Source organism: Protopterus annectens, chromosome 1.part2, assembly GCF_019279795.1.
Source record: "Protopterus annectens isolate FY-2018-M chromosome 1.part2, PAN1.0, whole genome shotgun sequence".
Taxonomy (NCBI): Eukaryota; Metazoa; Chordata; order Ceratodontiformes; family Protopteridae; genus Protopterus; species Protopterus annectens.
In genome coordinates, this window is record NC_056727.1 from 63,956,040 (window position 1) to 63,983,816 (window position 27,777).

General features: G+C 42.1%; 1 protein-coding gene across 3 annotated transcripts in view; it reads right to left on the bottom strand.

Annotated features, from left to right (window-relative positions):
* VRK2 (VRK serine/threonine kinase 2) overlaps positions 1-27,777 on the bottom strand; it is a 1,303,788-nt gene that overhangs the window by 351,907 nt on the left and 924,104 nt on the right. The gene's annotated exons all lie outside the window — the stretch shown is intronic.

Here is a 27,777-nt window from a genome sequence, read left to right on the forward strand (position 1 = left end):
TATCTGTAAAGCCTAGCACTTACTCCTACAGTACTTGCACCTTGATAAAGCACTCTTATTATAGATAGTACCCCACCAGCCCAAAACCCACTTCCCCGAGTCCTTTGAAAGTTCTTTATCTACTACTTCTAGTATGTCGAGGATCAGTTGCTAGTGTCCTCTCCAGCTCAACTGGTGAACCTGGGAATATTGAGGCAATGTTACAATTGCCTCATGTACACTGAACAATCCTCTCCTTCTCCCACAAAACACAAATACATGCGAGAGATGCAACTATACGGCCAAACTGGAGGCTGAGCTCTCTCAACATAGGACTGGCAAGACCAGACAGGAGGAGAAGGCAACCACACACAATACATACCCAGTCACACATGGTACCATCACAACTTCAAATCATACACATACTCACACAAAGACATACTCGGAGGCTCTGGTCAAAAATTTACCAAAACAGCAGAGGCCACCAAAGCAGACACCCAAACAACTACCACCTCACGACCCAACACATGCAACACATAGACCACACAGTCAGAGTGTCAAACAGTCACAGCCCTTAAGGCCAAACAAAATGCCAGACACACTTGTCATTGGTGATTCCATAGTCAGGCACACTGACGTCCCGCTCACCAGACTGAGTAAGGAGAAGGTCACAGTAAGCTGCCTGTCGGGCGCTAGAATCCGCCACATAACGCAAGCACTCAGGTCTCTCAACAGCAGGTACAAGTCCGACTCAGTCATTGTCCACGCTGGTGTCAACGACCTGAGACGTACCTCCTTGGACTACATGAAAAGGGACGTCGAGGAGCTCTCTGATTATGTAGCCCAGGCAGGTATGACCCTGACCTTGAGCAGTATCCTACCTTCACCTAGAATGATGCCACAATACAGTGATAAGATGATCAGCTTTAATAATTGGCTTAAATTCTGGTGTCATTCAAAGGGGATCCAATGTCTGTCTGCCTGGGATGACATGCTGGACAAGCCACGCTGTTCGCAAGGCGGCTTGCACCTGTCACCCTGGGCTTCGGATATTGGCAAAGGCTCTTGCCACCCCATAGTGCCTTTTTAGGCAAGGCTCAAATTCTAAACCTACCACCCTAGAACACCAAAAGGAAAAAACTAAGGGTAATGCTGCTCAATGCCAGAAGTCTCAATCTCAAGATGCACGCACTCGAGGTCCTTCTCAATATGGAGAACATCGATGTCTGTGCTGTGACAGAAACCTGGTTCAAGGCTCCTGAGAGCACCCCAGCACTAACAGGTTTCACCTCATATCATACGTTCCGCCCCAAAATCCGGACAACACCAAGAAAGGAGGGTGTCCATATTCATAAAGGACACCCACACCTGAAGGTTGGTGGCAACCGGCGATGCATCGGAGACCATCCAGGTGCAATTAACCATAGGCAAGACTGCTCTGCAATTTGTAGCATGTTACAGGCCACCCTCTCAAACTCAGGAACCTCACATGGCCTTCCTGAAAACATTGGAGGGATAAATGTATCTCCAAACACCATCATACTAGGTGACTTCAACTACCCTAATATAGACTGGGAACACTACTCAAGCCCGAACACTCTAACCCAAAGATTCCTGGAGTTCATAAACTCAAATGCCATGGAACAACTAGTCATCATCCCCACAAGAGGTGAAAACATACTTGATCTCATCATCACGAACATGGGATCAAAATGTTCAACACCGAAGTATACCCTCACTGGTGAGATCAGATCATAAACTAATCTCGCTGGAGGTCCTCATCCCGCCCCACCTGAAACAAAAAGACCACAGTGAAAAACTTCTCAAAAGCTGATTTCACACTTCTAAAAACTAGTGTGGTCTCCTTTAAGGCCCCTGAGCCAGTGGTAAACATTACTCAAACCGCTGAATCACTTACAAATGCCTTCTACCAGCACCTACAGGACTGCATGGATCAGGCAATCCCAAACAAAACTAAGACTCTCTGTACCAAAGGCAAGCGTCCAGTCTGGTGGACCCCAGCCATAAACAAGCTCTACAACAAAAGGAGGAAGCTACTACAAGATAGAGCAAAATCCTTGAAAGGTAAGACACCTTTGATCATTATAAGTAAAAACTAAGAGCTCTCATAAAATCATCCAAGGCAAATTTTGAGAGAAAAATCGCCAAGGACTCTAAAGACAATCATAAGGCCTTCTTTAGCTATGTTAGAAACCTAGGAGGAAACTCCCAGATATGCTCAGAATTAGTTCAAAATGATGTGAAAATTACTGAACCTACACACATTGCTAACATACTGGCTGACAGGTTCAGTGCAAACTTCTCCCCCTCCCCAAAGGAGAGATATCTATTCCAGAGGATTGTAGCCCCCAAACATCTCCAACGCCCAGGTGAGAACTGCCCTCACTAAGGCAAAAACACAGCATCCATGGGACGGATGGTGTCCCCGGCTGTGTGCTTCATGAACTCAACGAGGAATTAAACCCACAGTTAGGACAGCTGTTTAATCTTAGCCTCACCTCAGGATCATTACCCAAGGAGTGGCGACGGCGACTGTGGTCCCACTTCATAAGGGCGGTGCCTCCACAGACACTGGAAATTACCGCCCCATTAGCTTGACAAGCCTTATCTGCAAAGCCATGGAGAGGATCATAATGGAACTCATAAATAAAGACATAGGGAACTTGCAGACTTTGGATCCAACCCAGTTTGGCTTTGTCAAAGGCAGATCCTGCCTCTTAAACTTGGTTGACTTTTCGAGACAGTCACCAAGGCCATTGATGAGGAAAGGCAGTCCATACAGCCTACCTCGACCTGGCAAAGGCCTTGACACAATACCCCACTCAGGTATCATCGAAAAACTCATCAGCTTGAATGTAAACCCATACATCACAAGATGGGTTGCAAACTGGCTAGCGACAGAACCCACAGGGTCAGAGTTGCTGGAGCCATGTCAGACTCAAAGCCTGTCACAAGTGGTGTCCCACAGGGCTCAGTCCTGGGTCCACTCTTGTTCGGCATCTACTTTTCTGAAGTACAAGCAAACACAGGAGGGTTATGGCTGACAAAGTTTGCAGATGACTGCAAACTGGGCCATAGTCGAAAACACATCTGACACAGATATCCTCCAGAAGGGCCTCACAGAAATGGATAACTGGTGCCAGAGCCATGGCCTGAAGTTAAACGCCAAAAAATGCATAGTCATACCCTTGGGGAAAAACAAGGTTACCCCTAGCTACCATATAGGTGACAATCCACTGAGCACAGAAAAAGTCATCAGGGATCTGGGGACCCAAGTTGACAGTAGTCTTTCGTTTGACACTCATGTTGCTAAAGTAGTTAGGAAAACCTTCTATATCGCCCACCTGATCATGAAGGGATTCACATCTAGATCAAGGGAGGTCATCGTCCCCCTGTACTCATCACTCATTAGACCTATGATTGAGTACAATGCCCGTTCGAATGTATCTGACCAGACACCTGATGCAGCTTGAAAGGCCCCAAAAGTTCCTCACCAAAAGGATAAAGGGTCTCAAAAATATGTCTTATGCTGCCCGACTGAAAGAACTCCAGCTTTATTCAGTCTCATACCGCTTGCTCAGAGGTGACCTGTGCCTGACATATAAGGCCATGTCAAACCCAGATTTGATGAATATGCTTCACCTCAAAAATCTAGATCCCTCAGAACCACAAGGGCGGAGACTTAAACCTTGACACGGTTATAAATAGAACGTGCTGGAGGGACAGATTCATCACCCAGAGACTCCCTATGCTGTGGAACAAAATCCCGGTACATGTGAGGCAGAGCACCTCGCTGGCCTTGTTCAAGAGGAATCTTGACCAATGGATGGGAGATCGCAGATATACCCCAGGGATTACTTCAGTGTCACTGCTTGACAGAGGCACAGAAAAATGATAGGCATAGTTTTTATTCAAACTAAAGGGGTGGCGAAAGCCACATAACTATGGGCTAGGCTTATAAATGCCCTTGGGCAGATAGCCTAGTATGAACCTATGAACCTATGAACCTATGTGATGACTGCAACAGTGAAATACGAAGAAGATCATGCCTATCCACTACAAGATGTTTGTCCCCCCAGTTGCATCATCTGGTTTTACCAGAAAGGCTCATCCAGACTCTGCTACATTTTGCTGTGAAGGAAAGGTTAGTTTGCTTTTATTTTTTTGTATTACTGTATTACCTTTCTATATTTTGAATACTGTAGTTTGTTTTCTTTATTTTGTGTTTTGCTTGCATTCTGTTTTAACAGCATATTAAAACTTCAAAAGAGATCACAGCTCTCTCTGTTCTGAGTCAGGCAGAAATAAGAACTGATTAATTAAGGACTCATTCATAAGACAGAAGAGGTCACTTAAGGTTAATCACTTGTTAACAGAGGGGGTGGAGCTAGGAACTAAAATTTCTATTTAAGGAGTAAACTAAAACATTTCAGAGCTTTACCAGAAAGGCTCATCCAGACTCTGCTACACTTTGCTGTGAAGGAAAGGTTAGTTTGCTGTTATTTTTTGTATTACTGTATTGTCTTTCTATATTTTGAATACTGTAGTTTGTTTTCTTTACTTTGTGTTTTGCTTGCATTCTGTTTTAACAGCATATTAAAACTTCAAAAGAGACCACAGCTCTCTCTGTTCTGAGTCAGGCAGAAATAAGAACTGATTAATTAAGGACTCATTCATAAGACAGAAGAGGTCACTTAAGGTTAATCACTTGTTAACAGAGGGGGGTGGAGCTAGGAACTAAAATTTCTATTTAAGGAGTAAACTAAAACATTTCAGAGCTTTACCAGAAAGGCTCATCCAGACTCTGCTACACTTTGCTGTGAAGGAAAGGTTAGTTTGCTTTTATTTTTTGTATTACTGTATAGCCTTTCTATATTTTGAATACTGTAGTTTGTTTTCTTTACCTTGTGTTTTGCTTGCATTCTGTTTTAACAGCATATTAAAACTTCAAAAGAGACCACAGCTCTCTCTGTTCTGAGTCAGGCAGAAATAAGAACTGATTAATTAAGGACTCATTCATAAGACATAAGAGGTCACTTAAGGTTAATCACTTGTTAACAGAGGGGGTGGAGCTAGGAACTAAAATTTCTATTTAAGGAGTAAACTAAAACATTTCAGAGCTTTACCAGAAAGGCTCATCCAGACTCTGCTACACTTTGCTGTGAAGGAAAGGTTAGTTTGCTTTTATTTTTGTATTACTGTATTGCCTTTCTATATTTTGAATACTGTAGTTTGTTTTCTTTACCTTGTGTTTTGCTTGCATTCTGTTTTAACAGCATATTAAAACTTCAAAAGAGACCACAGCTCTCTCTGTTCTGAGTCAGGCACTGTCTTTCTAGTTGCCCGCCTCTTATGTTAATCTGACCATATATCTCATTTCTCTCTACTTTCACTGGCTTATGTGAGTAATCACAAAATCATCATTTTTGAAATCCCACCCCTTCAATTATTTAAATTTATTGGCCATCCTACAGTATTTCATAGTACCAAAATACAAAAGTGACCACCCCTTTCAATCCATCTTGCTGTTTTAAAAATAGTAACTCTCCACTAAACCTTAACTTTTAAACAGGTAAAACTCAAGTTACCTACTTTCACATCTAACTTCTCTAGTGCACACTGCAGAGTGCATTCTTTTCAATCTTACCTTTAAGCATCCCTGTGACCTGCACTTTCTCTAATACCTGCTGGAAAGCACTAGGAAGCCTTAAACTCATACAAACACTGAGCTCTCCTTGTTAACAAGGAGAAATTAATAGTAGGCACTAAACAGCCTATAATTGCAAAGTACCTTGCTAAGGAAACAGCTCCTATACTTTACAAAGAAAAAAAAGCCCCAAACCAGGCATGTCCAAGGGTCAGCTTCCGGTGATTTCTCCTGTCCACCTGGTGAATCTGGGCATACTGGGGCAATGCAGCAATTGCCTTATGTACACAGACAACCCTCTCCTACCACCCAACACTACAACCTGTGAGAGATGCACTTACATAGCCAAAATGGAAGCAAAGCTCTCTCCACCCAAGATTGTGCTAAACAGTCAAGAGGAGAAGGTTAACACCCACACTACACCTCAAGCAACACATAGCCCTTCTAAACCCGCACCACCAACACCCACATATAGCAACACTAAATCCACATATGCAGAGGCCCTTAACTGTAACCTGCCCAAGAAACAAAGACCTCTGAAGCTGAAACGCAAACAAACACCAATCACAACCAATGTGTCACATAGTTCACAACACCAGTGTGCCACCCAGCAACAGCCCCTAAGGCAAGACAATGTACTAACACTTTAGTCATAGGTGACTCTATAGTCCGGCACACTGATGTCCCTCTCACCAGGTTGAATAAAGAGAAAATTACAGTCAGCTGCCTGTCGGGTGCCAGGATCCACCACATAACGCATTCACTCAAGTCACTCCACAACAAGTACAAATATGACTCTGTCATTGTCCATGTTGGAGTGAATGACTTGAGACGTACCTCCCTGGACTACATGAAAAGAGACATGGAAGAGCTCTCGGATCATGTGGCCCAGGCAGGTATGACCCTAGCCCTGAGTAGCATCCTGCCTTCGCCCAGAATGATACCACAATATAAGGATAAAATGATTGACTTCAACAATTGGCTAAGCTTATGGTGTCATTCAAAGGGGATCCAGTATCTGTCTGCCTGGGATGACATGATTGACAGACCACGATGCTTTGCCAGAGATGGTCTGCGCCTGTCGCCCCTGGGATTCAGGTTACTGGCTAAGGCTCCTGCCACCCCTATAGTGCCTTTTTTAGGCAAACTTCAAAGGACAAAACCACCACCGTAACAGGTACAAGCATGCAAAATCTGAAGGTAATGCTACTCAATGCTAGAAGTCTAAACCTCAAAATGCACTCTCTCGAGGCACTCCTAAAAATGGAGAACATTGATATCTGTGCAGTAACTGAGACCTGGTTCAAGGCTCCAGAGAGCACCCCTGCAATACCAGGCTACAACTTTTACCACACTTTTCGGCCACCAAACCAGGACCGAAACACTAAAGGTGGAGGAGTGTCAATATTCACCAAGGATATTCACACCACCAGGCTAGTTGGCCAACACAATGTGTCTGAAATTCTCCATGTGCAACTAATACTAGGTAAGACTGCAATCCAAATTGTAGCTTGCTACAGATCCCCCACCATACCCCAAGATTCTCACTATACCTTTCTAAACATACTGGAAAATATTAAGATAGAACCAAACACCCTAATACTGGGTGATTTTAACTACCCTGCCATTAACTGGGAAAACTACTCATGTCCAAACACCTTTGCGCAACGGTTCTTGGAATTCATAAATTCCAACGCCCTGGATCAACTAATCCATAGTCCCACCAGGGGCTCCAATATCCTAGACCTGGTCATTACCAACATGGGAAATCAATGCTCCATACCTATGGTCACCCCCTCGTTAGTCAGGTCTGACCATAAGCTAGTCACCCTTAACATCCACATCCCACCCCACCCCCCAGTAAAGAAACCACCATAAAAAACTTCTCCAAAGCCAACTTCATGCTACTCAAGCCAGAAGTGACAAACTTCATGACACCCATGCAGACGGGAACTGAAAGTTCAACTGCTGAATCCTACACTAAGGCACTGTACGAGCACATCCACTCATGCATGAATCGTGCCATCCCATATAGAACCAAAATGCTCTCATCCAAAAAAAGGAAGCCAATCTGGTGGTCCCCTGCCATAAACAAACTTTATAACAAAAGGAAGAAACATTTGCAGAAAAGAGGAAAATCCCAGGATGCAAAAACTCCTTACTAGCCTCAGTAAGAAACTGAGATGCCTCATAAAATCCTCCAAAGCTAGTTACGAAAATAAAATTGCCAAAGATTCCAAAGACAACCACAAAGCATTCTATAACTATGTCAAGAATCTAAATGGCAATGCTCAGATCTGCTCTGAGCTAAAACAGAATGGCATTAAATATACGAAGGATATTGCCAATATCCTGGCGGATCGATTCAGTGCCAACTTCACCCCTCTCACCCCTAAATGGCCCATCTCAATACCGGAAGATTGCCAAATTCCAGTAATAACGGCCACACAGGTACAAAACGCACTCTCTAAAGCCAAGAATACAGCATCCATGGGACCAGATGACATCCCGGGCTGTGTACTACATGAACTACAATATGAACTGGCACCTCACCTAAGTGTCATGTTTAATCATAGCCTCACCTCAGGTTTCGTGCCCACTGAGTGGCGCAGAGCTACAGTTATCCCAATCCACAAGGGGGGATCCACCTTGGATCCCGGAAACTACCGTCCCATCAGTCTGACAAGCCTTATCTGCAAGGCCATGGAGCGTATTATCATGGAACTTATAAACAAAGACATTGGCAACCTTCAAACACTGGACCCCACCCAGTTTGGGTTTGTGAAGGGCCGATCTTGTCTCCTGAACCTGATTGACTTCTTTGAATCAGTCTCCAGAGCCATGGACAAAGGTAAGGTGGTCCACACAGCCTATCTAGACCTTGCCAAGGCCTTTGACACCATCCCCCACTCTGGAATCATAGATAAACTTACTAAGTTGGGCATTAATCCCTATGTCACCCAATGGGTTGCTAAATGGCTTACTGATAGAACCCACACTGTAAAAGTAGCCGACTCCAAATCCAGCTCCAGACAAGTGACAAGTGGAGTACCTCAGGGTTCAGTCCTGGGGCCACTCTTGTTTGGCATCTACTTCTCTGAAGTACAGGTCAACACTAAGGGACTCTGGCTAACAAAGTTTGCAGATGACTGCAAACTGGGAGTCATTATTGAATCCCCAAATGATGTAGATACTCTACAAAAGGGCCTTACAGAAACAGATGCTTGGTGCAAGAGCCATGGGCTTAAGCTCAATGCCAAGAAATGTATTGTTATCCCCTTTGGGAAAAAATATGTATCCATGAATTACCATATAGGTGAGTGTACACTAAACACAGAAAGTGTGATAAGAGACTTAGGGACACAGGTGGACAGTGGTCTCACCTTCGATAACCACATCGCCACAACAGTCAGGAAATCCTTCTATGTGGCACACCTCATCACGAAGGGCTTTTCATCCAGAAAAAAGGAGGTCATTGCCCCACTGTACTCATCCCTCATTAGACCCATTATAGAATACAATGCCCCATTTGGTATGTACCTCTCAAGACATCTGCAACAACTGGAAAGGCCTCAGAAATACCTCATTAAAAGAATCATAGGCCTAAAGCAGATGCCCTACGCTGACCGCCTTAAAAAACTCCAGCTATACTCTGTTGCATATCGTCTACTCAGAGGCAATCTCTGCTTAACATACAAGGCCATGTCAAACCCAGAGCTGTTGGACATGCTACACTTAAAGAAATCCCAATCCCTCAGAGCTACACACTCCAGGGATCTAAACCTTGTCATCACAATAAACAAAACATGCTGGAGGGATAGGTTCCTGACCCAGAGACTCCCCAGACTCTGGAATAGATTGCCCATACATGTCAAGCAGAGTGCCTCTTTGGACCTCTTCAAGAGGAACCTTGACGATTGGATGGGAGAAAGGAAATTCACCCCAGGGATCACGTCAGTCGCCCTGCTAGACAGGGGTCCAGGAAAGTAAATAATGTGGGAAGAAATAGCCAGGGAATTGTTATGGCTAGGCTTGTATAGGCCCTAGGGCTGATAGCCTAGTACCAACCCATGAACCTAAATGCAGGAACAAAAGACTCACAATCAGGAATTAATTGGCTGCGGTCTGGCATATTGGAAATACACCAAGTTTGTCTTACCTAACAAATATAGTTCCAGTGAAGAAACTAAAGTAAATACTACATATTTTAGAATCAGAAAGTCTACTTCACATGGCATAAACTTAAATACTGTAAAAAAAAAAAATACTTCTGCATGTGATCTTTAACTAGAGAGTTACTGAAACCTTCTACCTGGACGGTAATAAAAAGCCTTGAATGTTTATTTATGTATAGGTATGTATGGGCTGGATTAATATAATACAATAAACAATTGTGCACTAGCTTTGAAAAGCCCAATGGAATCTAAAGTAGATGTAAAGAAACTAAAACAGTGGTTGGGGGGAGGAGCTGTGAGGTTTAATCTATGCATAATAAATGATGTAAGACATGGATAGGCCAGCGGACAATCAATCAGAGGAGGCATGAAAAGATTAGTAAAGAGAGAGTGGAAAGGCAATACACAAACGAACAGTGGAAGGCCATTTCTACAGCTCCCAAGTATGTAACAAAGTTTAGAAGATTTAAGATTTGTACCCTGAAGTGTTTGCATAGGTGTTTTTATACCCAAAACAGCTTCCAGAGAATTGTTCCTCCGGTAGATTGCAAATGTTGGAGGTATGATGAGAAAAATAAAAGGTAACTGGGAATATGTTTTTTTGAGAATGTAACCAGATGACAGATTTTCAAAATTCTCTAGAGTGCTTTGTCAGAAATGTTGGGGGAGGAAATGGTTGTAATTAAGGAAATGACTCTTTTGAGCTGGGATTATCCAAATTGCCCATATATAGTAAGGCCTTACTAAATGTAATGCTACTGTTGCTAAAACATCATCTACTAAAAATGTCAACCGAAATCTAAACCAACTGTAACTGAAACACTGAATTTTGTAAAGGGGGTAAAATAACTGCAAGTGAGACCTTTAGAAAACTGAAGGAGCAAATTACATAGGAACAAATAGAAACAAATGGCATTTGTGGGAACAATACATACAAGTATAATATTCAGAACTAACAAAGCAAATTTTGAGTTAGTATCCTAGGCCAAAGACAACCATAATTATATAGCAACAATTAGAAACAAATGGCATTTGTAGGAACAATACATACAAGTATAATATTCAGAACTAACAAAGCAAATTTTGAGTTAAGGTAGCATCCCAGGCCAAAGTCAACCATAATGACTTCTTTAGCTATATCCAAACCATAAAGCCAGCACACAAAAGTGTGCTGAACTGTTGGTAAATGTAGTCACGAGTCACGTTCATTCAGCTCCAAATTAACCCTCTCTTGCACCACCACCCCCAGGAAATACCACCTACCATAACACCTCCTGCTATCAGTATAGACCAGGTTTTGGATGTACTGTCTAATGCCAGGAATACAGCTTTGATGGGCCCCGATAATATCACAGGATGCCTCCTAAATAGCCTGAAATATAGATTCATAGATTAGTACTAGGCTTTCATTCTGTGTGGGCTATTTTAAGCTTAGCCAGGTATCCCATGTGAGAATCAAACCCTGCACCTTAGGGTCACTGGAATCAACATTTAACCACAGTCTCCTCACAGACTTCATGCCATGCAAATAATGGACTGCAATGGTCTTCCCCCTTCACAACGGTGGACCATAAGTGGATCCCAGGAACTACAGACCGATTAGTGTCACATGCAAAGTCATGGATAGAATTATCTTGGAAATTATTAGAACTGACACAGTAAACCTTCAGACACTGGACCCAACCCAGTTTGGTTCTGTCAACGGCAGGTCATGCCTACTGAACCTGGTGGACTTCTTTGAGAAGGTCACCAATCCAATAGATGACAGCAAAACAGGCACTGCAAACAAATTCACAGAATTAGGCAATAACCCCTATGTAACTCATTGGACAGCTCAAGCCAATAGATGACAGCAAAACAGGTACTGCAAACAAACTCACAGAATTAGGCAAAAACCCCTATGTAACTCATTGGACATCCAACTGGCTCACAGTCCGGATCCAGGACTGGACAGGCCACTGCCACAAAGAGGCCTGTCACCAGTGGAGACTTCCTGGGCTCTGTGCTGGGTCAGTTCCCCATTGGCATCTATTTTTCAGAAGTCAATGCCAAAGTCAAGGGCTTCTGGCTTACTAAGTTTGCAGATAACAGAAAGCTAGGAGCAATCATAAAAATCCCCCAACCACAAGATAATAACATTTTACAGGAGGGTCTAACACAGACAAATGACTGGTGCCAAAGCCATGACTTAAAACTCAATGGCAAAAAAATGCATAATAGTACCTTTTGGGAATTTGGCCACCCAGAGAAATTACTTAATTGATAACACAACCCTAAAATTAGACACTGTAGTCTGAAATATGAAGACTCATATTGATAGTAACCTGTCTTTTGACCAACATGTGTCTAGAAAGTTAATCTATGTAACTCAACTTATAAATACCGACATAGCATTTTGTCCATGGAAGTCACTGTGCCACTGTACTCAGTCCTCATCAGCCCCATCATCTAGTCAAATGCCCCCTTCAGTATGTTTCTGATCAGGCACATGCAACAACCGGAATGTCTGCAAAGGTTCCTCAAAAAAAGAATACTGGTCATAAACACAATATCCTATGCAGAATGCCAAACTCTTGTTTCCTACAGACTGCTGAGGGGTGATTTATGCTTGGCATACAGGGCATACAGGGCATCCTTGGATCTCGCTCTGATGGACCTTTTGTATACCCGCAAAATGAAAAGCACCAAGAACTATTAGATACAAGGATTTAAACTTTGCTCACAACTTAAAAAAAAAATGTTGGAAGGGCAGGTGTCTTATCACAAAATCCTCATGCTTTGGAATAGGCTCCCCCATCCATGTAAAGCAGAGCCCTTTCCTAACCCTATTAAAGTGCAACCTGGACCAGTGGATGGGAAATCGGAAATTCGGAAATTCACCTCTGGTCTGAGACGTATGCCTGTTACAGACAAAGGCAGTGGTATGCCCTAACATGTACCTCTTAAAATAACCTCTAAGGCACAATAACTCGTACTTTGGGTTGCATAGCTAGACCTACTAAGGCCCCAGTGGTATTTAGCCTGGCATACACTCATGAACCTACAAATGTGGGCGGCCACGGTGGTGCAGCGGTTAGCGTTGCCGCCTCACAGCAAGAGGTTCTCCGGTTCGATTTTCAGCTGGGGTGCCTTCTGTGCGGAGTCTGCATGTCCTCCCTGTGGTCACGTGGGTTTCCTCCGTGTGCTCCGGTTTCTTCCCACATCCCAAAGACATGCTGTAGGTGGAATGGACACTCTAAATTGGCCCTAGGTGTGAGTGTGTGCCTTCTGTGGAAGGCTGGGTGTCGGGCTGGCAACTCGACACTGTAAAAACTCCACTGCCAATCATGAGCAGACAGGTGATCCACTGTGGCGACCCCTAACTGGGAAAAGCCAAAAGAAAGAGAAGACACTCACGAACCTACAAATGAAATTTAAAGGCCAACAGGAATTGAGCAATGTATGTACTGTTGGTGTAAATGAAAATTGATAAAAAGGGAACATATATGTACACTATAAGAAAATAACAAAGGAAATGTTATTAGGGTGTGTCTTCCTTTCTGTTTGGTATATGTACTATGTCACTTTTTAAAAATGTCAAATTTAAAAAAGGTGTTTAAAACGAAAAAGATAACTTGGCCAGCCAATCAACCATTAACCAACAGCGAATGTGGCACAAGGAAATGACCAATGTGGAATCTTGGGGAACTGACCAGTGGAAGGATTGTAGAGCTCTACAGACTGACCAATAAAAACAAAAAAATTATGAAAGCCAGTCAGCAAACACTAAATGACAGGGGTCACCAATCAGATTACACTATCACAAGCATATGGAGTAGAAACAACCAAAAGTGAAGCAGAGATGAGATCCAGTTACTAGGAACTATGTCTGCTGAACCCAGAGCCTTAATTGCAGTAGAAAAGCATGGGCACGAAGCCTGACATGGGATGCTGGTATGTTGCCCATGGGACACAGTTCAGCTTAGACTAACCAGGAACCGAGGTACTCACCTTCCTGTGACATAAAAAGTAACATGATCCCTGAACTGCTTATTGCTGCCCACAAGCTCTTTTAACCATATAACTATTTAAACATGCCCAAACAAAGAGTAAGAAGAAATGCTTACTATGAGACAGATGACTGTCTTGTCAATATAATATGCAGCATATTTTATTTTAGTCAGACTCATATTTATTCTCTCCTGTCCTTGACTTGTTCACTTCCCCTGCTTTTTTAAGTTTATTTCATCACATTTAAACTTGCACCATGAGTTCACATACATTAATAACAAAAATTTCAAGAATACTTTCTATTATCATTTCATGCATTATACATTTTCCTCATAATTCCAATACTATTCTTTACATTATGCAGTTATTTATTAAATTTATTTTACTTTACATCTAACGGGAAACCCGACTGGTTCACAAGTCCTTTTTCAGTGGAGGTCAGGAGAGAAAAGCTTCACATTACGTAAACATAACAATGAACATTACGATAGTAATAAAACATTTCATTATATACACAATTTTGAACAAATTTAAAGTTATATCACATATATAACAAATATATTTACGAGCATGCAATATGGTGAAAGTATCATGAGAAGATATAGAACCAAATTTAATTTATAGCATTTCAGAGAGATGTACAGCTAATTCACTGTATTATTTGCCAGGGTAAAAATCATAGAATTACAAACGTAAAGAAACACCGACAATACCACAGCTAGGAGATTTATTTAAGTAGAACAGTACAAACAGTACACAGGTTAGCACTTTCAGGGATCAACCCCTTCATCAGACAACTGTTGAAATTCCACACTTCCTTAAATACTTGAAACAGTCACATGATGATGTTTTGTGCTTAGAGAGGACTCTGTGCATCGACTTAAAAATCATATAATGACAAGATTTTGTAGTCTATATCAGGAAGGGATGTGCTAGTACACTCCAGGAGAAGATGAGAGGGGTGGAGGAGAGTGGAAAGTTTCTGATTTAGCTGTTATTGTAGCAGTTGAGAGGTGGAAACAGTTGTGGATAGTAGTATGGGAAAATAGAAGGTTTTTAATTTAGTTGTTGAGTTTGCAGTGGGGAGGTGGAAACAGTTTTGGTATATTAGGTTATGGTTATGGACTAGCCTGGATTAGTACATGAACAGAACCAGTTATCAGTCAAATGGGCTTTGAGGATTTTTTGAATTGTATTATGGAGGATGTAGTTGTTAGATTAGTGGGTAGTGTATTCCATTTTTTGCAACAGAATTTGAGAAAAGGGATTCACCTGCATTATTATTATCTTTTGTTATGTCTGTGAGGAATTTATTACTGGAACGGAGAGTCCTGTAGGTGGTGTAGGGTTGAAGTATCCCCTGTAATCCAGGGGTTTTATCAGGGTGATACAGAATTTTCTGGGCTAGTGAGAGTTGGTTGCAGAGGAGGAGTTGGGGCAGTTCTAGCCAGTTCAGTTTTAGAGCTGTACAGCAATGTACCTTGAGTGAAGATTCTGTGGCAAACCTTGCTATTTTATTGTAAAAGGACTCAAGTTTAGCTATGTCTGTTTTTCTAAGATTTGTGAGCAGTGGAGATGCATAGTGAAGTGTTGAGTTGAGATGAGTGCATCTAATTGTTGCTTTAGCAATTTTTGTAAGAAACCATTTATTTCTGTATAAAAGGCCCAGCTTTTTGTTCATATTTTAAATACCCGGCATCCCTTCCACATCTTCTTACCCACTACTTCGTATGTACTAATCCCAAAAATTCCATTTAGTTTTAAGCACTTAACCCTCTCAGTCATTTAAGGATCCCACCTTCAATTATACAAAATTTTATATGCCCTGCTTATTATCCCTTTTCTAACGACAGCATGTGCTCTTGGCTCCATTAGAAACTCCACATGGTCTTTCATTTATCATTCCTTCTCCAACTCTCTCTGTCTATATTTTATTTATTTATTTATTTTACATTTGTTAACTGGGATAGTCCAACTGGATACATGTCCATTTTCAGTGGAGGTCTGGGGAGAAAAGCTCCAAAGAAACATTTATGCAAAATATACAAACAAAATATACTAACATGTTTTTACGATATACAACAAGATCATATTAATGAGCAAACATTATTAAGTCACTGGCAAGCACATTTAAAAAGATCAAAACATATACAAACAATATTAAGGTATGTTAACTATGTAGTCACATCATGCATCTGAAGGGGGTATTGATAAGACTGTGTAGTCTTATCAAGAGACTATGTGTGTAAGGCAAGAGATACTGCAGTAGTGGAGTGGGACTGAAGTTAGTCTGGTGTGGAGCAGGGACATAACCATTTGTTGTTAAGATGGCTTTTGATAGACATTTTAAATTTGGTTAGAGAAGATTCCTGGGTAATGGATAAAGGCAGGGAGTTCCAAATTTTGGATATGTAAGATGATTACCCAAGTATGGGAAACAATTCCTAAACTACAAGTCAAAATACTTGCTTGGTTTCTTTCACTCTATTAGATTTCTCTCCTGATGTGTCTGTTCTCAGTATTCTGGTTCTTCAGCTAATTTTTTCCAGTTTCTTTCGCCATGCCCTGTGCTTCACTACTATAGTGCATTCTCAGAAGAATCTCATTGCTTCAGTTCTTCACTGCTTTAATCTTTACAAAATGTTTTGCCAATTTACAAATGTAATATTTGGCATGGCTGATACTATTTTCTTTAATGGCTTGCATTCAGAATACTTACCTCTCTCTCTTTTTATGCTATGTACCTTCCCCTTGTACCATCATCATCTTTGCCACTTTAAAATACCCACCTCAGCTTGTGCTATCTATATCTATAAACACACACACACACACTACAACTAGGGGAAATTTGGCCAGGGCATCGGAGAAAGTACAGTTGTGTACACTTACCATAAATGTAGATGTACACTTACCATAAATGTAGATGTACGAGTGTATTCACTGTTGCAGTCATTACATTTGGGTAATCTGCTGGCAGGTTGCCATCAGTCGGCCTGATTAAAGTCTTGGGTGCTGCGTCGGTTGCTGCGTCGGTTGCTGTCCCTTCTTCCATGACGTCATGTCGTAAGGGGTATAAAACATGCAGCCGATACCATTACATCAATTTTTCTTGCCCCAGATGTCAGGTGCCCCCCAAATGGGGAGCAAAATTTATATAAATTATAAAACACAAAAATATATACCTCCAAACAAAAGCAAATACACCAAAAAGGCTTTTAAGTGTAGTAAAATAAAGGAGAGGCATAGTAAGAGAAAAAAACAGGGGGCTGGAGGGAGGGTAACCAGGACTGCAACAGTGAACACACTCGAACATCTACATTTAAGGTAAGTGTACACAACTGTACTATGTTCTTCGTGTTTCACTGTTGCAGTCATTACATTTGGGTAGATTCCCAAAGCTAAGGTTGGGAGGATGGATTTATACAGTATTAGGACCGACTATAACTCCCTGCAAAACAGCAGTGGCAAAACCAGCTCTGGATTTAGAGACAATTGGTAAATGATGGTGCTTGGTGAAAGTATGAACTGAACTCCAGGTAGCAGCTTCTAGAATATCCCTGGTAGGAACACCTCTGAGAAAGGCTGTAGACGTAGATACAGCCCTGGTGGAATGGGATGTGATCCCCTGGGGGATAGGTTTTCCATGGTGCTTATAGCAGAAATGAATAAATGGCTTATCCATTTGGAAATGGTTTGCTTTGAAATAGCCTTTCCCTCTGCCCCTGCAGCAAATGCTACCAGCAGTTGTTCATATTTTCTTTGAGATTTAGTCCTGTCCAAGTAGAATCTAAGTTGTCTGTGTACATCCAATAAATGCAGAATCCACTCCCCTTTGTTCTGTGGATTGGGAAAGAAAGTTGGCAAATGAATGGACTGATTAAGAGCCACACTGGATACCACCTTGGGCATGAAGGATGGGTTGGTCCTGAGTGACACCCTGTCTGCATGAAAGGCTCCCACTGCCACAAGGGCCTGTAATTCAGAAATCCTTCTAGCCCAAGTGATTACTAAAAGGAAGGCTGTTTTCCAGGAAAGAAATTTTAAGTCTGCAGTAGCAGCTGGCTCGAAAGGAGGTAGAGTGAGTTTCTCCAATACAAAGTTAAGATCCCAGGCAGGGGGTGGAGCTCTCCTGGGTGGCCTTAAGTTTTTGGCCTCTCTGAGATACTGCTTTAGTAGAGGATGAGAGAAGAGGGGGGGTTCTGTGTTGTAGTGAGCTGAAATGGCTGAGGAATTTTATGGAAGAAAAAGATAGGCCCTTGTGAAGCATCTCAGTTAAGTATTGTAAAATCTGAGGGAAATTGGGCACTGCTGTGCTCATCCCTTGAGATTGACTCCAGGCACAGAATCTTTTCCATTTGTCAGCATAAGATTTTCTAGTACTAGGTCTTTTCACCTCCAAAATGACATCCATCACAGGTTTGCTGAGGGATGCTAAGGGGAAATTTAAGTGATTAGCCAAGCCGCAAGATTTAATGTCTGGAGCTGAGGGTGCAGAATTTGGTTGTTCTGCTGAGACAGTAAGGAAAGTGTCTGAGGCAGGTGCCATTGAGAAGTCTGTGACAAACTGCGTAGGAGTGGGTACCAGTGTTGGCGAGGCCAGTCTGGAGCAAGCAAAATCATTTTTGGTTTGTCCTGTTTGACTTTTAGTAGAACTTTGGAGAGCAAAGGCAGAGGGGAAAGGCATAGACTGATAGGTTTTCCCAGCTGAAGGACAGAGCATCCACTTTCCAGGCTTTTTTGTGAGGAGTTCTTGTGCAGAATTTGTCTAACTGGTAGTTCTGGGGTGAGGCAAAGAGATCTATGTCTGGGTTCCCCCATTTGCGTGTCAACATGTTGAAAATCCATGGTTCCAGTTTCCATTCGTGTAGGTCCATGAGATTTCTGCTTAGTTCATCTGCCAAAATATTCAGCTTTCATGGCAGTCTTGCATATGGAATTAGAAGAATGCAGGAGGCCATGAACCCCTAGGCTTGCAGTATTTGTCTTGCAGATAGCAGGGTTTTTGTGGCCACTTGGTTGAAGTAAGTCACCAATTGAATTTGTTTTTCTGGCGTAAGGTAAGCCAGCTGGACAGTTGTATTCAAGCTTGCACCCAGGAATGTAATTTTTTCAGCGGGTACTAGTTGTGATTTCTTTTCATTTATGGTGTACCCTAGACAAGTTAGAACCCTTTTTACAAACACCAGATGTTTTAGAAGAATGGCCTTGTTTTCTACCTGAATTAGACAATCGTCCAGGTATGGATATATTTGAATATTTCTTTGCCTGCAAAATGCAATTACTAGAGCCAGACACTTTGTAAAGACCCTGGGCGCAGTAGATAAGCCAAAGGGCAGTGCAGAGAACTGGTAATGCAAGTAGCCTGCTTTGAAGCTGAGGTATCTTCTGCAAGATTCCCTGATTGGGATATGCAGCTAAGCCTCTTTTAGATCTAGAGTTGCCAACCAAACATCTTTGCCTAGCATAGAAAGTAACTGGTGAAGAGTCAGCATCTTGAATTTTGGAATGTCTAGAAAGGTGTTTAGAGTAGACAGGTCCAGAATTGGACGTAATGATTTGTCTTTTCTGGGTACCAGGAAAAGTCTGGAATAGAAACCTTGTCCCTTTTCCTCTTCTGGTACTAGTTGAATAGCTCCCATGTTTAAGAGGGCAAGTACTTGTTTCTGAGCCTCTGCCCAGTGATTTGGGGGCAGATCTGGCCAACCACTTGGAGTTGGCAACGTGTGGAAATGAAATCTGTATCCCTGGGACACTATATTTAAAACTGATTTGTCCTGAGTTATAAGTTGCTAGTTGTTTGCATGAAGTGCCAGTTTTTCCCCCAAAGGGGCGGCTAAAAGGTAAGTGCTTGGTAATTCTAAAGGAAAGTCATTGAGACTGTTTAGCATAGGGAGGTGTCTTGTTGTTTCCAGATTTGGAAGAGGAGGCACCCCATCACTTAGTTCTGAAAGTCCCTTGAGACTGAAACCTGGTGCCTTTGGAATGTCTGGGTTTGGCTTGAGTGGCTCTGGAAGGAACTGGAAAGGACCAGTTCTTAGTAGGCCAGTGCCTACTAAATCTTGGAGGTTGTACTTGTAAGAAATCTTTAACAGTTTGCATAGATTTAGCTTTATCTTCCATCTTTTTAGAACTTCTTTAGCCTTATTGCCAAACAGAAGGTCCTGCTGCAAAGGAGCATCCAACAATTTTGCTTTAACATGATCAGGCAAATATTGCTCCTTAAACCAAGCATGCCTTCTAAACACAGACCCAATAACAGCAGCCCTGCAAGAGGCCCCCAAAGAATCAAAACCACATTGCAGAGTATGTTTTCCAACTTGTTCAGTTGAATGCAATAAATCCTGTAAATCTTTATTTTCCACACAGTCAGAAATCAACATAATTTTCTGTTTAAGCATCCTCATGATATGCTGCTGATATTTTAGCATACTGAATTGATAGTTTAAAGCCCTGATTGCCAAGGTTGCAGAAGTATAAACCTTTTTACCCCATCCATCCAGCGCCCTGGAATCTCTATCAGAAGGGGTAGGATTTTTAGCAGTAGCAGCCTTAATGCCCTTAGACCCCTGAGAAATGGTTTCAGGGTCCGCAACAGGATTTTTGAAAAGGAACTTGTGGGAGTCAGGAACCCTGTAGTATCTGTCTGGCTTACAAGGGGCCGGAGGCAGAGAATCAGGGGCCATACTGGATTCTGAAAACACATCATCAACAATGTCTAGTACAAGAGGTATAGCCAAAGGCCTATGCTGAGGAAGAAGAAGAAAATCCCTAAGCCTCTTTTTGGATTCAGAAAATTCCTGACTTTCCCAGTGGAAATGTTCCCTTAAGGTATGTAAAGTTTCCCCAAAAGAAAAATCCTCAGGGGGAGAAGCAGAAGGAATGGAATCTTCTGCATCAGAGTCCTCATAAGTAGGTATGGATAAATCCTGTTCATTAGAAGAGTCAGAATAAACAGAGTCCTGTTCAGAAGATTCATAGTCAAGGTCAGCCCTAGGCATCTTAGAAGGGGGGGGGGGTTGACTACCCCTGATTAGAGTAATTAAATCTTCAGCCATTTTGATCATTTGTTTTTTAGGCATAGGGGCCTGAACATGTGGCCTAGGCGTCGGTTTTTTAGACATAGATCGAGATTTTGACCTTAATAGTGAAGGTGGAGTCGGTTTAATATACAAATCTGGCGTCAGTTTGAAATGCAAGTCAGTAGGCCTGAATACACCGTCAGAAGCCTGTGCCTGCTCAGCGGCTCCAGACCCATCCAAGGTAGACATCCGCGGGTTCCATAGCTGAAGCATCTCGCGGCATACCGAACTCTGAATGGGTCTCAGTAGTGGCCTGCGAATCAGAAGTAGTGGGCATCAGGGGTTGCGAAAGCGCCTCAATGAGTACCAGCGAACTGGCGACTGGCTTAGGAGAAGCGTCGTTGGCAGTTTTGGACCTCAACGGCCTGTCCCTGTCTTTTTCTTTCTGTTTTTATCGGTATGCCGGTAGTCTGATTGCTAACCGACATCATTTCCGGATAATTAAACCGAGAACCGAAATACTTAGAAGCAATAATGTACCGACGACAGATAGTGCGCTGATTAAATAAAGCACAGAACCGACAACAAGGTACGTTGCGGTCAGGGCCTAGTCAAGGAATACAGTACAAATGGAAATCCTTATGAGGTATTTGCTTCCCACAAGTAATGCAATTATTAACTTTTACTGACATCGGTAAGGAGCAAGAAAAAGTTTCCACAACGGGGTACTTAGCTTTTTAGTTGAAGACTTCGGTTCTGAAACTCGAAAATGAAAATTTCAGGAGTCGGCCGACTGGCACTTGCGAACTGCTTCTGCTTTGGGCACCGCACAGCAAGAAAGACTGGTGTAATGGCATCGGCTGCATGTTTTATACCCCTGATGACCTGACATCATGGAAGAAGGGACAGCAACCGACACAGGACCCAAGAGTTTGTTAATCAGGCCGACTGAGTGCAACCTGCCAGCAGATTAACCAAATGTAATGATTGCAACAGTGAAACACAAAGAACATCTACTCTTATTCTTTATGACTGATGCCATGGAATCCTTTGCATCCACTTGAACTACCACCAACTCAAGCAGATGGGATCTCATCCAAAATATGACACTCAGGAGTGCAACACCCCCATGCTACACTGAAATGTCAACACTCAATCTATCTAGCATGGTAACACAACTCACAACCCGAGCCAGATCCAGCACTAGGTGAACTAGGCAGTTGCCTAGGGCCTGCTAGCTGTGGGGCTGCCACAAAACTTAATGTTCATTAAACAACAAAAGAATTTTCCTTAAGAACGCACTCTCCATGTCGCTTCTACGGTCTGTGCATATGTCTTTAATAATATGACGCACCGCATCATGCAGAATTTGATTTCTGGAAAGAAAGACAACCCCTACGCTTTGCTGCCACCATAAACTGGAGATGAGCATTGGAGCTGGACTGCTACTCTTCAGAACCACAAAAGAGCAGCTTGGCATTCCTTCTGCTTTGCTGTTGTTGCCATGAACTGAACAGGAGATGAGTGTCTTTCGCAAACAGGTAGAGCTGTATGTGACCTGAACCTCTGTGTGTGTGTGTGTGTGTGTGTGTGTGTGTGTGTGTGTGTGTGTGTGTGTGTGTGTGTGTGTTTGTGAGAAAAATGCTCTAGTTAGGGATGGCAGGTTAGTTAATTAGCTTGCTCAGGCTCAAACCTTGTACCTTGTCCACAGGAGACAAGAGCCTTGATCCTTTACACCAACTAAGGCCTTCTTTAGCTATGTTAGAAACCTGGGAGGAAACTCCCAGATATGCTCAGAACTAGTTCAAAATGATGTGAAGATTACTGATCCTACAGACATTGCCAACATACTGGCTGACAGGTTCAGTGCAAACTTCTCCCCTCCCCAAAAGGAGAGATATCTATACCAAGCGATTGCAGCCCCCCAAACATCTCCAACGCCCAATTGAGAACTGCTCTCTCCAAAGCAAAAAACACAGCATCCATGGGACCTGATGGTGTCCCCGGCTGTGTGCTCCACGAACTCAACGAGGAATTAAACCCACAGCTAGGACAGCTGTTTAATCATAGTCTTACTTCTGGATACGTACCCAGGGAGTGGCGCACTGCAACTGTGGTCCCACTTCACAAAGGCGGTGCCTCCACCGACCCTGGAAATTACCGCCCATTAGCTTGACAAGCCTTATCTGCAAAGCCATGGAGAGGATCATAATGGACCTCATAAATAAAGACATAGGAATTTGCAGACTTTGGATCCATCCCAGTTTGGCTTTGTCAAAGGCAGATCATGCCTTCTAAACTTGGTTGACTTTTTGAAACAGTCACCAAAGCCATTGATGAGGGAAAGGCAGTCCATACAGCCTACCTCGATCTGGCGAAGGCCTTTGATACAATACCCCACTCGGGTATCATTGAAAAACTCATCAGCTTAAATGTTAACCCATACATCACAAGATGGGTTGCAAACTGGCTGAGTGACAGAACCCACAGGGTCAGAGTTGCTGGCGCCATGTCAGACTCAAAGCCTGTCACAAGTGGTGTACCACAGGGCTCAGTCCTGGGCCCACTCTTGTTTGGCATCTACTTTTCCGAAGTACAAGCAAACACAGGAGGGTTATGGCTGACAAAGTTTGCAGATGACTGCAAACTGGGCGCCATAGTAGAAAACACATCTGACACAGATATCCTTCAGAAGGGTCTCACAGAAACGGATAACTGGTGCCAGAGCCATGGCCTAAAGTTAAATGCCAAAAAATGCATAGTCATACCCTTCGGGAAAAACAAGGTTACCCCTAGCTACCAAATAGGTGGCAACCCACTGAGTACAGAAGAAGTTATCAGGGACCTGGGGACCCAGGTTGATAGTAGTCTGTCATTCGACACCCATGTAGCTAAAGTAGTTAGGAAGACCTTCTACATTGCCCACCTTATCATGAAGGGATTCTCATCTAGATCAAGGGAGGTCATAGTCTCCTATACTCATCACTCATCAGACCAATGATTGAGTACAATGCCCCATTCGCAATGTATCTGACCCGACACTTGCAGCAGCTGGAGAGGCCACAAAATTTCCTCACCAAAAGGATAAAGGGTCTCAAACATCTGTCCTATGCTGCCCGACTGAAAGAACTCCAGCTCTATTCAGTCGCTTACCGCTTGCTCAGAGGCGACCTTTGCCTAACATACAAGGCCATGTCAAACCCAGATTTGATGAATATGCTTCACCTCAAAAAATCTAGATCCGTCAGAGCCACAAGGGCGGGAGACTTAAACCTCGACACGGCTATTAATAGGACGTGCTGGAGGGATAGATTCATCACCCAAAGACTCCCTATGCTGTGGAATAAAATCCCGGTATATGTGAGGCAGAGCACCTCGCTGGCCTTGTTCAAGAGAAATCTTGACCAATGGATGGGAGATCGCAGATATACCCCAGGGATTACCTCAGTGTCACTGCTCAACAGAGGCACAGCAAAATAATGGGTATAGTTCCCCATGCTAAAGGGGTGGCGTAAGCCACAAAACTATGGGCTAGGCTTGTAAATGCCCTCGGGCAGATAGCCTAGTATGAACCTATGAACCTATGAACCATTAGAGCTGGTTGAAATGTTCTTAAATGGGTACTTTTCAAACATTTTGTTTCACTGCTTAATCAAAATAAATCTTCACAGCTGCAGGGATGAAGTTTCAAGGACTGTGAGTTTCATTGCATTTTCAAGGAATGTGACCTTCATTGGAAGAGATTGTTACTGTTGCTCATGCTGTTTGTTTTTAATGTGCAACTGTTTTGTTTAGCAACTTAGCCTCTGTGCTTGTGCTTTAAAGTTTGAAAGCAGTGTTAGTAGCACAACAGGTAGCATACTTGCCTTTGGTGCAGAAGACTGTGGCTTCTATTCCCACACCATGTAGATGGATTGCTGATACTACAGTGTACTGTAAAGGGGGGTGTGCTACACTTCTGAGTGTGTCATTCTTTGGATGAGATGTTAAACCAAGGCCCCACCTGTTTTCGTTAATGGTATGTGCTGTGAAATCTTTTACATCCACCTGAGCTATCAAAAATATTAGGGAAAGTTCTCCAAAGCCCTGGCAAAATACTGCCAAGGGTCTCCCATTAAAAGCTGCTACTAGTCTAGTGGGCCTAACCTGGTCAACAAAGGATATTTAAAAGTTTTAAATTAAATCCATATCTCTGTCCATTTCAAAAGTAAAGAAAATAGTATGCACACTGAGTTTTGAGCAGTGTTTATGGTAACTGGGAGAATACAAGTAATGTCATACCAGAATGGCTGCAGCTGGGGGGCTCTCATCCATTCCCTTGCCCAGGGTCCCATTTGACCATGATCCAGCTCTGCCCACAGCCTTCCACATTAAAGTCGTGTCTGCTATAGGTTTATTATCACAATTTTGGAAGTCCACAGTCTTGAAAATCATAATCCTGAGGCCATAAGACTGAAAGACTGAAATGTTAAAGAGCACAGTGTTGAACTCTTTGAATAGAACTGATCGACCAAGACAAACATCAATCCACAAAGGATTAAAAAAACTGTTAAAAAAATGTTTGTTTGCTTTTTGCAGAGAGCAAGCCCCTTGCCCCCTCCAGACCTTCTACTAATTATATATACCAGCTCCAAGATTACATTCCTTTGGGGAAAACGCACATTTCCCAATCCCCAATGTTCTGCCTCTCATAGTGAAAAAGCCTGTAATCTTCAATCAGACATTCTGTTTTTTCACTCATCGATAAAAAGACACATCAGTGAAAGGTAGTGCACTCATAATATTTAACAATTTATTTACTGACTTGTTTATTTGCTAAAGGTTTCAAATATAAAGCAAGCAAAAGAGGAGAAAAAGGACATCCCTACCCGATTCTCCTGCTCAAACTCAATTTGCCTGACAGAACCTCTCTTACCTTTATTCTCGTCTCTGATCCTTCATATGTTCTTCTTATCAACTGTATTATTTTACCGAAAAATGCAAATGCTGCCACTGCTTGACACACAAAATCCCAAAAGATCCTTTCAAATGATCTTTCTAAACTCATATCATCTAGATATTCCCTTATTTTCTCTTTAGTGCTCTACATTTGTGCCTCTTCCTGTTTTCTGAGCTTAACCTTTGTCAGCCCCTCTAAGTAATTCCTGTTGCTTCTTAATCTTACTTCATCTGTTATTTCCACCCTATTTTAAACTCCATTTTGATTTTACCCAGCTCACTAGCTATAACTTCTGAAGATATTTCTATCTTCCCTAATAACTTTGAAATAATTTCCACTACCCATTCCTTAAATGGGAAAGCATCAGTATCTCATTTTTACTTACTGCCCTACATTTTTATCAGCCTTTATTGGTGCCTGATCAGAAATGGATGTTGGATATGTGTCAAAGCTTTCAATTAAATGCACATGTTCCTGTGAAATATAATTTGTATCTAGTCTAGCTCAGTTATTGCACCTTAGGGAATAATATGTAAATTCTGCCAAGTACCCACCAATGAATTCTCATTTCCCATAACAAATATTTTCATAAATTTCTACTGTAATCTACACTCTTTTGTTACATTTTCCCCTTATATGTCACAAATACAGCCTCATTACTGCAAATCAAGTTCATTTCCCAATCCAGAAGTAATATTCCCTGCTGAAAGCTGATTATTTCTCCCAAAATTGTATTAAGCTCCATATTAGCAGGTTTGACTGAAATATAATTACATACCGACATTAATCTCCTCCCTTGCCAGTAACCCTTTATTCACCACAACTCTACAATTTTTTTTCCCTTCTTCTATCACTATTGGAGTCCCTCTAGCAATTAGTATAATTACTTAATTTCCTTTCTCCCTGATATTTTGCCGAATATACATCCTAAATGTCTTGGTCAAATTCACATGCTAAGTTCTTTCCAAATGAGTCTCCTGCAGCATTTCTGTTTGCAACCTACATTTCTTAATATAATTCAATACTCTTTCCTTTTGTTTATAGCTCTAAGGCCATTTATGTTCCAAGATAATATGGTTAGAGTTAGCCATTATGATAAAAAGCTATTGTTGCCACCTATTACATACAATATTTTTTGAATGTGTATTTTCATATTTTATGTTACATGCATTTACTAATGTTTGGCACGCTGATCTTTTATACAGTTGTGTCTTCTAATCTCCATTTAAACCAATGTCACACTTTTTGTTTTAATGAAAACCCTAAAAAAAAAAAAAAAAAATCACAGAGCATCCTTTTTTTCATATTAACTTAGAACAAACACACAAAACTATGTACAACTTCAAAAATTGAAGTTTAACCCTACAGACAGGAATCAAATCAAAAGCTCCACCCCAGGGATTACCTAACCTAAAATTAAAGTTACCCATGCTAAAGCGCATGCTACAGCCTGTGTTCCCACTTACACTGACTGCTGTTATTTTCTTATCTCTATTCCACTCCCAGATGTCAGAACAGCTTATATGCTTTAGAAAATATTGACCTTTAGCCCTAAGAAAAAGTATACTGGCTATCTTTAAATAAAACTAAACTGTGCACTGTTCTGTTAAATGCATTAAGGTATTAAGGCTGCGAGGAAGGCTATGCCTTGCTCACATTCCATAATTTCAAGCTTTTGCAACAAACTGCTTGCCATTGTACCTTTTAATTTTGCATTTCTCTCAGCAAAGAGCACACAAAGCTCTCAAGATTAATTGCTTGCAGTTGCACACAGCTTGTCTCCATGTAAAACTACACAGCAATGAATCTTTGTAAATTTTATTCAGAAAAGAATGTGCAACAGCCTTTACCTTCATAGGTTCATAGGTTGGTACTAGGCTATCGGCCCTAAGGCCTATGCAAGCCTAGCCATAACAATTCCCTGGATATTTCTTCCCACAATAGTTACTTCTCTGGACCCCTGTCTAGCAGGGCGACTGACATGATCCCCGGGGTGAATTTCCTATC